The sequence below is a fragment of the Lathyrus oleraceus genome, chromosome 4, assembly GCF_024323335.1.
Source record: "Lathyrus oleraceus cultivar Zhongwan6 chromosome 4, CAAS_Psat_ZW6_1.0, whole genome shotgun sequence".
NCBI lineage: Eukaryota > Viridiplantae > Streptophyta > Magnoliopsida > Fabales > Fabaceae > Lathyrus > Lathyrus oleraceus.
The window spans coordinates 81,709,808-81,722,031 of NC_066582.1; positions in this window are offsets into that span (position 1 = coordinate 81,709,808).

Genomic DNA, 12,224 nt, shown 5'->3' on the forward strand with positions numbered 1-12,224 from the left:
CATTGTACTTGCATCAGTTCTATTATGATATATTTTAAACATTGTGATAATATCAACTTCAACCAAGAAGGCTGGTAGGAATATTTCAAGAGATTTGGTGGATCCCAACATATTATGGACTATTGTCTTCGCCTCCGTTTGTGAAGGTGTATTTGATTATGCTTTTATCGACGTGGGTCCTTCGAATGATTTTGGGTGTGTTCCCCTGGACAAAAATAAGAGGATCTACAATCGATGGGATGGACGCTTTATTCCTTTCCACAAATGTTTATTCTCTATTATAGGTTACAGTCTTCCTTTCAACCAATTTTAGGTCAGCATGCTTAATCGCTTGTTGATATACCATTCATAATTGCATCTAGTGATTCGTTAAACATTCCTAGCATTAGTGCGAGTATAAAGGAGTTAATCCAATCATGACTCTATTCTTCCACCTTTTTAAGCTTCAAAATAGATCTTATTACACAAAAGGTTTTGGTTTTCTCTCCTTGAGGCAACATATCTGGTACTTTGAAGCTTATTCTGATAACATTAAGGATTTTGATGACCTTTTTTTCCTAGTTCTTCCTCTGACCAAGAAAGCGCATGCGAAGATCTATCATTTGGAATCTGGTCATTCTTTTTTCTGTTTGGAATTATTTCATAAGTATTAGACTCAAGGACACTACATGACAGGGGTTGGGTAATATGCTTACAAGGAAGAAGACCTGTCACAGGAGGAACTCTATTTGAAGAGTCAACTAGTGGCTTTCTGTAATGAGCTTGTTCGTATCGGTGACTCTTCGTGAAACCAACTAAAAAAGTGCATTCATACCCGTTGGTTGGTAGATGCCAAATCAAATAGGGAAAGGAATTTTTTTTAAGTCTCTTTAGGGCCTTATTCCTTGTTTTGTTTCCTTGAACCATTTTTAATGCCTTTTTCTTAATTGTGCAGATGTGATGAAAATCGAGGATGTCATGTGGCGATTGAAGAAAGAGATCCAAGTGACTGTTGCTTTGGTTAGAATTTAAGTACCCCTTCTATAAAGGGAGCCTCCTCTTTTAATACACATAATGGGATGCCTTCTGGCATAGTTACTGAAGGATTGTTTGGAGAATTACCCTTCCCATTCGAGTAGAAATTTGGGATTCTCCCACCTAAGTTGTGATGTATAAGGTCTTATCTCTCTGCAATCGAATGGAAAGGGATGGTTGGAATCCACTCCAGAGCAATAAGGGGTTCAGGTTGAGAACCTCCTTCCAGGCGTCCTCGGTTTAGAATTGTATAAGGACAAGTCTTTGTTTAGATGGAGACGAAATTGGTATTGCTAGCCTGTCTTTTCCCAAGAACAATTAATGAGTTTTGGTCTTCTATTTTTAACAAAGATTATACTTATTTCTCAAGTATTTTTGAGGAAGATAGACAAAGGGAATTAGATGAATTTGCTTTCCATACTCATCGGGCGTAGACTATTTTAGCGCTCATGGATGTTGGCCACAAAGATGTTTTCTTGCCTTACTTCCTTCAACAGGAAAATGAGAAACTCAGGGAATTGTTTGATGATCTTAAAGCCAAGTGGGATCGGTAATTGGAGGAGGTTTGAGGTGCTTAAAAAAAGTCTTGGTCATCAAGGTTGTTGTGGAATCTTTCAGGTATCATAGTACTCTTGTGGAAAACGGCTTTCTCGAGAGGTTGCTAAGAAGAATAAGGTTTTGGCTTATGTTCAGGCATATTCATCCAAGACAGAGGCTACCCTAGGAGAGACGAATCAATTTTTAGATCTTTCTTAAAAATGATAAAGGAACTGGATAAGTCTTTGGAAGAATCTTCGGAAAGTCAGAAGAAGATCGAGGACAGTCTTCTTACGACGCGCCAAGAGAACCTCGATCTTTCTAAAGACCTAGCTAAGTCATTACAAGAGGATCTCTCCATTATAAAGGGTGCTTTTGAGATTGATTTGAAGCAAGTGGAATATTTGTATTTGATCGGACTGAGTTTTTGAGATCGAGTTCGGTTTAATCAAACTATTGAGGAATGAAAGGTGGTTTCCTTTGAGGACTAGTGAGAGATTTTTTTACCAGTGTGCTTGCATCTGACATATGTGTAACTTTGACATTTTTTGTCTTGGAAAGTATATATACACTTCAATTTGTTATTTATTCATATTTGTACCCGCTTGTTGTTTATGGTCCCAGGTTTATTCTCTAGGAATCAGTTTTCCCTCAGAGTTTTACTTAAAGTTTATTGGACATCTTTGAGGATCATATATGGGAAAAGGTCGGTACCCCTTAAAATTACCATAGGTTAAAACCTGGTTCGAGGTTGATACATTGGAGGACCTACCACGACTTATGGAGTGACTAGCTACCAAGATGGGGGTGAACCGATTATTGGCCATATTTTAGGCTTAACTTCTTTATATGTACGTGTTGGTATCATGGGGTTTTAACTACTTTAATCATACGTTTATTGCGTTTGTGATAGCACATATCATTCTTTGTGATGGGGCTTCAATCTAGTTGGTGGTGCCCCTGACTCGTCGTTACCTTTTGTTCCGTTCTGGAACCAGAAAATGAGTGATAATTGAAAGTGATTATGGATCTGAGATTCTGGGGCGGTGGAGGTGGAGCCTTACAAGGTTATCACTCTAATGCTCAAGGTAGTGTGTGAGGGACAAGACTGAATTCAAATTGTGTTTGAAATTTGTTACCTCATTTTGACGCATTCTCTATATAAAGTAAGAGATAAAAATAACTAACTCATTATTTGTTATGAATAAATTGCAGAGAGTCGTTGGATGTGAATGCACTTGAGACCATTTTTTATCATTAGAATGAGAATCTTCATGCACTATGAAGGTTTTAGAAGGATTACAATCCCCTTAGGGTGGTCGGCCGGGGTCGACATAGTCGTCCCAGAAAAGTTGCCCAGGATTAGTCACCATTTTACTATATTTTATTATTGTTTTAGCAGTAGATTTGATTTTTTGTAAGTGCTTGCATCGCATTTAGATGATTATATAAACTCTATATGTTGTATGAGGATTTCAATGTTTAAGAATGTACCATGCATCATATGATATTTTGGGAAAGGATTAACGTGTTTTGTAAGTTAGAGGTAGTCAAAGAAATGGCTGAAAAAGGAACGCGATGAATTTTTAGAAGGTTCACAAAGTCTATTTTCCAACATGTTTTACATGATGATGTATGTGTGATATTTCGATCATATCTAGAGCATCGTAACTTATATTAGTATGGGACTAGTGGAAAATGAAAGTTAACATCAAGGGTTATAACTCTTATGAAGACACCAAAACCTAGTTAGACTTTTCCCCTTCTAGCCATACATGTGTCCATACGTATCTAGGGGTCCCAAAAATTAGATTTTCTTCCCATAAATGTATGGCGGCATAATACGCGTATCCATACTCGTACGGACGTCCAAATCCACCCTAAAAGCCCAAAATATGCATTTAACCATAAGAAACCTAATTTTCTTGATCTATCATGCATTTGGACTTAAAGAATCATCTTGGAGCAAGGAAAACATGATAGAAACAACAGGAAGCACCAAATTTAACAGATTCCTCCATTGAAGCTTTCATTTTTGTGATCATTGTGTAATGTTTATCACTTTTATTGTGTCTTTTATTATTATTATTATTATTATTATTATTATTAGTATTATTATTATTATTAGTAGTAGTAGTAGTAGTAGTAGTTAAACTCTCCAATGCTAGGGATGAGTTACTGTTCTTGATAAATTTAATTTTTCAAATTGATCGTTGTAATGGCTGATATTTTATCTTCTACGTGATTTATTTATTTATGTTCTTAATATGTGTTCTTTTTGACAAATTGAGGATGATTTACAATTACTTGTTAGGAAGGACGTTCAATTGTAATAATTGATTGAAATATTTTATATAAGATATCACATAGGACTATGGATACCATATAGAAACATCATGAGTATAAGGTTGTGTCATCAAAGGGATGCGTCTTGGTAATGCATCTTCAGACGCATCCTGATTCTCATTGAAACACGCATCAACTGAGTCTCACCCCATATTTTTTCCATAATTTATTTTGGAGATGCATCTCCGGAACAACTCTATGTACACCATGTACTCCTCAGTAAAACACCTTTTTTTGACATAAATTGTTCTGGAGATTCATCTTCATATTCACACCAGACAGAATCGAGATATGCATCTCCAGAACCATACCAGACAATAATTTTTACTTTGATTTAGAGATTCTCTGATGAATTGAAGATATATTACGATATATTATACATATAATATCATTTTCAATTTCAATATATATATATATATATATATATATATATATATATATATATATATATATATATATATATATATATATATATATATATATATATATATATATATATATATATATATATATATATATATATATATATATATATATATATATATATAGAGAGAGAGAGAGAGAGAGAGAGAGAGAGTACACAATGAAGTCAAAATAAAATAGAACTGAAAATAGTGCTCCTAATACAAATACTATATATTACTGCGTATGACAGACTCAGGGCCCCTATTCCTACGATGTCTCCTATAATGCAGTGCCTCTAATGCCTCTCTCATCATGGCATCTACAACGCCCCTAGCCTTAAAGCCTTATGGGAAAACTCATTTCTCTATATACATCTGCCCAATCTCCATGGTATAGTGACATCTAGGTAACACATCAACAACATGATTTACCCTAGCATGCTCCTTCTCTAGTATCTCCTGATGAGTTGACCTAGATGGATCTTCTGGAGCATTATGTATCATATAAGGATGCGATACCCTGAAAAACCATTGGATCCATGTACAACACTTTATTCGCTATGAGTTATGGTACTTTGTGCCTCCTTTGTTACTAGATGACAAAGATAATTATCAAACATGGTATCCATATCTCTATGTGTCAGAGTAGGAGGAGCATACTCAAAATGATCTCTGGGAATAAACTGCATGTAGCTAAACTGCCGCATGACACACTCAAGCATATGAGGATATGTCAGACATGAACCGCAAGCCAACCATCATGAGTATAAGGTTGTGTCAAAAGGGATGTGTCTCACGATGAGTGACGTAAGTATGGAAGGGTATATCCTCTTATACCATGCAGTCAAGATACACTATGTATGGATTCGTCTCTTGATTTCCTCTGAGCGAAACGAATATAGAAGCACGTGGCATATCCTTAGGGTAAGTCAGAAGACATGACTAGTCCGATATGCGTGGGAAGTGCTAGAGGATCTAAGACTGAAAATGGTACATATGAATCATTAGTAAAATATATAGAAACGGACGTAGCAAAAGTGGTATGAAAAGACAATATAAACACTAAAAGATGCACAAATATTAACGTCAACAGTGTAATGTTGGATGTCGCGTGTTTGGTCTCCCACATACAATGTTTGGATAACTTGGAGTATAGGTAGACCAAACAAGCGGCCCCCTAATGATACTCATGGATCCTCTCAAAGTCATTGAAGTATCGCAGGCAGACCACATCCATATAAGTGACACTCTTGTCCATAAAAAAGGGCATACCAACCAAATACAACAAATATGCTCTCAGAGTGTATGCTATATGTTGTACAACCTGCTCATTATCACCACCACCCTGCTCTGTATCATCCATTCGTTGTGTATACAACCTCTCCAGGAATTAAAACCTAGCATGTTCCCCTGGGTGGCTTCTAACTCCTTCATGGCTTCCCTTAGGTCAGCTCCAAGATAGTCTACTTATCATCTCTAGTGCTTCATCTCTGTTAATCTTGTCATGGTCTAAAAATCTCCTCCATACCGAAAGATGTACTAGGCACGAGACATCATCCAATGTGATAGACATATCACCATGTGGAAGAATAAATGATGACTTCTTCGACTGTCATCTCTCTATAAACGCATACAACATACCATAGTTAAATGTATTGTAATTGGTCCTGCATAAGTCTCCTAACCCAAATAAGTGCAACACATCCTTAAAGTATTTCTCATTAAGTTGTTGCAAACTTGTAATCTTCTGGTCATGGTTGATGAATTTTAAAGCATCAAGGTCCTGCAAAAAATAAATCATCATTGAAAACTTAGAATATTATAACAACCATGATATTTCAAAGAATGGATATAACTGAATTTTACCTCTCCGTCCCAAACATATATGGAAGTATGGTCCGAGTATAGAGGCAGCAACGATAAGTCTGACGGACCTCCTTCAAACCCCTCGGGTGCCTGTGGATCCTTGGGTGCCCCCAGTACCACCCATTGTGTTCGTATGGTGCCTAAGTAGGTGACATCAGTCTTCTACGGGAAGATGAAAGAGGAGATGCATGAGCCCTAGAAGTTGATGTTTTTGCATCAATCGAACTAGAAACAATAGGTGGTTGTGAGGCCTGGGCTATTTTCCTCTGAACCAATGTATGTTGCGCAATTGTGGCATGTCTCAATCTATCTTGTTTATTATCCATAATGCCTGTAAGTCAACAACACAAGCATTGTACATATCAAACACAATGAAATCAAGCCAAAAATGCAGGCGGATAAATTCCAGAGATGCATCTCCAGATTCTGGAAATCAAAACATTGGAAAATTCCATAGATGCATCTCCGTGAGGTTCTGCAACTCAGGAGCACGTTAATGCATTAGTCATTTAAACTACCTATCGAACACATTTTTTATTTCAATAACATATCTAACCTACTTATTACATAGCCTAAGTCTCAATTTCTACAAATATATATGTTGGTGTAAGCCCTAGAGGCCAATACTTTTGGTACTTGTATCGAATTATTTATTAATAATAAAAGGCTTTTTCTTTATTATGTTTGTTTAATAAAGTCCCTAGAATAGTTAGTCCGTTTAATGTATCAAGTATGACTTAATCATGAGATCACATTAAACATAAGGACACTATTCTTAAAGTATCCGTAGTCAAGCTTTATTGTGAAGTGGGATAACATTAAAGCATGAAGACTATTATGTTTATAGACTGATGATCACATCTCATGGATCATGGATAAAGAGTTATCAAGTCTTAAACATAGGTATGAATATTAAGAGTAATATTTATACTGGATTGACCCGCTATGAGAATACTATATAGAATGTTAGGCAAAGTGTCATAAGTTATTCTCATGGTGATAATGGTGTATACCACCCTTCGACCTGAAACCACTATGGACCCTAGATGTAGAGTCGAGTGCCTTATTGCTGATCAAACGTTGTCCGTAATTGGATGACCATAAAGACAGTTGATGGGTACTCCACGAAGCATGCTAAGGAACATGAGTGACCTAGATGGAATTTGCCCATCCTGCGTAACAGGATAAATGTCTATGGGCCTAATATTGAACTGGACAAGGATGACACGGTCTATGCCTTGTGTTCAATATAGACATAAGGGCAAAAGGATAATTATACACATAATTATTATCACAGAAGGATTTGTTAAATCACATGACATTTTCGTGTCTTGGGTAGCAGTGATGTGTTGCTAGATACCGCTCACTGTTTATTATGTTAAATACGTGATTTAATATAATTGCCAATGCCGCGAAAACCTATAGGGTCACACACAAAGGACAGATTGATGAGAGATAGAGTAATTAAGGAATACTATAATGTACGGTGCCCTTAAGTGAATTATAGAACATCGTAAGGTACGGTGTACTTAAGTAGAATACGAAATATGGTAAGGTACCACGCGCTTAAGTGATTTTGGCATATTATAAGATATGGGCCATATACACTTGAGTGGGCTTTTTAGCTTGCATCCCACACAAGTGGTTCTATAAATAGAACCCTTGTGTAGAAGCATTGTCACACTTGCAATTTCGTTTCTCTCTCTCTCTCTCTCTCTCTCTCTCTCTCTCTCTCTCTCTCACACACACACACACACACACACACACACACTCAAAGCCTTCATTCGTAGCAGCTAGCACTGAGATTGAAGGAATCCGTTCGTGTGGACTGAGTAGAGGCGTTGTCATCGTTCAACGTTCGTGATCGCCACAAGAGGTAGCGATTCTATCACTGATCATGCCCATTCGTAAGGATCATTAAAGGAGAAATTTTAAATTCCGTTGCGTTTTGGATCGCCATTCTCCTTCAATATATAGAAATAAAAAAAAGTTTAGAAAAATCATAAACTTACCAAATATGAAGTTAGTATGATGTTGAGTGAGCTCTTTGATCGATTTGATGTTAATGGAAAAACCTTTGAAGTGTGTAGAATAATTTTGAGAGAATTTGAGTTGAAAGAGTTTGAGAAATTGAGAGTTTGAAGGTATTTTGAGAAGTGAAAAAGGAGAAAGGGTTTGGCGTGTTTTTTTTATTAAAATAGCATCAGAGATGCATCTCCGTAAGTTACATGGAGATGCATTTTCATAATTTTTTTGGGTTAAATATCTTTTTGGTCCTCATAAATATTCCAAATTTAGTTTTTAGTCCCTCCAAAAATTTCCTTCAAAGAATGATCCTCCATAAATTTTCCATCCATACAATTAGCCTCTGACGTTAAGTGAGACTAACGGACGATGACGTGGCAGTACACGTGGATGAATTCTTAATTTTATTTTATTTTAATCTGATTAAAGTATAATGTTTCTACTGTGGCTTATAAAATATGTGGATAAATAACATTTCCCCAATTTTACCCTAACCTATCATTTTCTCATCTCCTTCATCGTTTTTGCATAAATTTGAACAAGTCAATATTGCCATTTTCAATTGCTTCGTGTTGCGTCGCTGCTTTGTTTCAATGGAACCTTTGAAGACAAACTCAACCAAAGGCATTTCATTTATGTCTTCTTCTGTAAAATCTCGAGATATATATTTATATGGGTGTCATAGTCATATGGTTCCGTAGCAATTCAATAAGGGACCAAATAAAGGAAGGCTATTTTGGAGATGTCCCTTTTTGAAGAGTGATGAGACGTGTGATTTATTCATATGGGATGAAGACATTAGAGAAAAATCTGGAAATAAAGATAGGAGAATTTTGAACTCAGAATTGGAAGCTATGGAATTTTTGAAAGAGTTGTATGTGGATACAAAGAATAAGACCAAGAATTTGAAGACTAAACTGAAAGTAGAGGAATTTTCTGGGAAATTGAAGATGTTTTGTTTTGTAATTTCATTTATGTTTAATGTTTATTTTGTTTTGAAATGTAATTTTTAATGAAATGTATTTTTATGGAAATCTATGTATTGGCTTTGTGTGTTAATGAGATGTTGGTTTTCTATTAAACAATTGCTAACATTTTGGCATAGTAACTATTGGATTTATGGAAATCTTTGTCTCAAATTAACTTGTTTTCAGTTTCCTAAGCCTATCACTTTATCTATTTGGAATTGGAACATGCTTGAATTGTTTCCTTTTTGGTATCATGCTTTTGATATGTTATGATAACACAGTGTTAGTAAAGTAATAATCACAAATTAACTTATAAGATCAATGCTACAATAATTTACAGGGTCACTCATAAATAACATGTCCAAATCTGATTTCTTGAACGCAATAGTATGCTTATTTTTGGTCTTTTTCCAATAAATGTTCTGACACCAGTTGACATGGGTTTGGCAAGCACACTTTGTATGGCAGACACACTTTATTTGGCAGACATACTTTGTTTGGCAGGACTTGTATAAACACGAATTGGTTAAATGTCTAGTATGACATTCTCTCCAATGTCTTTATCATTCAATAATTGAGATAAGGTTTCAGGATCTAGAGCATAATATCTTCTAAGTGCATCATTATGTTCACCAGATGCAAGTTGAGTTTTAGGTTCCACAGAAGGTTGAGTTATAGGTTCCACAAAAGGTTGATATACAGGTTCATCATAAGGTTGAGTTACAACAATTGCTTATATTGCAGGTTCTGCAGAAGGTTGAGTTGCAATGATTGCTTGTATTGCAAGTTCTACAGAAGGTTGAGTTGCAACGATTGCTTTTGTTGCAACCATTTTTCTTTTTACATGGGTGTCTCTTGCTACCTTTGGGCCTTCCCTATAAGAAATACAATAACAATCCCAAAATGATTGTAAATAATTTTCAAGCATAAGTGATAGTAAATACATGAAAGTCAACTACTAGTAAGTGATAGTCAACTATTAACCCTTTTCCTTGGTCTTGATTGGACAATTGGAGTTTGGCTTTCCTGAGTGGGTGTGTTTGAAACAATTTTTTTTATCTTAAATGTTGTAGTTATTAAAACTCTATTGCATAGTACAATGTAGCTACACTTCTTTTTGTTCTTACAAACAATCCTACACCTATTGGCATCATTTTTGGAAAATCTTACCTCCCTACGATTCAAAACATTGTGTTCTAGTATATCCATCTTAAATTGCTTCATTACATTCCCACCTTGAATGTGAAATCTTTTGTAAGGGTTTCCTCTTGATTGAACCTAATCACTACAGTCATGTCATCACAACTATCTTCATATGCACCACTATCAAGCTCATATGTCATATAATCTTCTTTTATGACATGTTACCTATCCAGATCTTCTATGGTAAACATACAGTTTTTTTGTTGATTTGTATCAACACCATCAATATTCTCCCTTCTAGACTCACCTTCATCCACCCCTAAGTTAAACCCTTCATCAAGGTCTTCGTCAAAAACTTGCATTCTCTCTTCTTCACTGCGTTCAAAGTGTATACCATTCATAAAGTCTTCACTTGATTCACTGTCCTCATCACTCTGATACTCATCACTTTGATCCTTACCACTTACATGACCCTTTTTTTCTCTCTTAACCTCTCCATATAAGTCAAATCATCTGTAAATCTTTTGGGCTCGGTATAAATTTCAAATTCCCAATTATTCTTCTTAGCAAACAAAGTTAACAATGATGCATCCTCATCATTTCTAAATGGTTTTATATCTTTTTCCAAACAACCACCTTCATGTTTCCACGCATTTTCACTTCATCAATAGTAAATGCAGAGTTCATCCTCTTAATTAGGTCACGAGCTTCAAAGAATAACTAGAAATCAGTGTCTTGTCCATTGAATGCATAAATATCTCCACCTTCATACCTTAACTTTGGGTCTTTTACAAAAGAACCTTTTGTGTAAAATACAACCTTAAATAACCCTATCATGTACATTACAGGTATGAAAAAGGGTAAATTTAGCATTATAACACAGAAATGAACCACACACAACTAATAACCCTAGAAGTTTACTGTCAACACGACAATTTTTCAGGTGGACCACACACAATGCAAGAACCTATAACTATGTCAGATAAAAATTGAATAAACATAAACAATTAGGTACCATAAACAAATCAAAAAACACAACAAAAAAATGAATAAACATGTACTAACCTATCTTAATGTTAGGACCACAGTTTTCAAACAAGAAAAATCTCCGTAAACCCAAACAAAACCTTGATATGTGATACTTTAGAACATCAATATCAATGATTTATTCAAACTTCTTCAACGGAACTTCAAATGTTTTCAATGGAGCGAGAATGAGAGAGACGATTATGAATATTGGACATTTTAGGGTTGCTAAAAAAAGACATAGACGTTTGGTGTTCTGAAAATTAAGTTCTAAGCCACGTATTTCATAACCCACACTAGATATAATATATTTTAATATGGTTAAAATAAAATAAATATATAATCCATGTGTACTGCAACATCATCGCCCGTTAGGCTTACTTAACGTCAGGGACCAATTGTATGAATGAAAATTTTATGGAGGATCATTCTTTGAAGAAATTTTTTTTAAGGACTAAAAACGAAATTTAGAATATTTATGAGGACCGAAAACATATTTGTCATACCCCAAATTTGTCCATTTTCTCATTTCATTCATTCACTATAGGCATTACATTATTCCATTTAGGTCATTTTACAACATTCAAAAGTCAACTAAAAAAGAGTCAAAGTCAATAAAAACTATTTTTTGTGATCATTCAAGTTTGATTTTTGTTGTAGTTTCTGATATGATTCCATTCATGATCCAATTTAAATTAATCATCCATAATATTTACCATAAATCATGTTCGTTACATCACATTTGAAAATAGAAGGAAATTAGAATTGGATTTTGATTCAATATTTGAATTATATGTCATAAATATATTATTCTCACACGCTTTTACAAAATCCACACACTCACACCTCAACCATAATTCATTCTATATAATCTCACTCATTTTAATTCATTCTT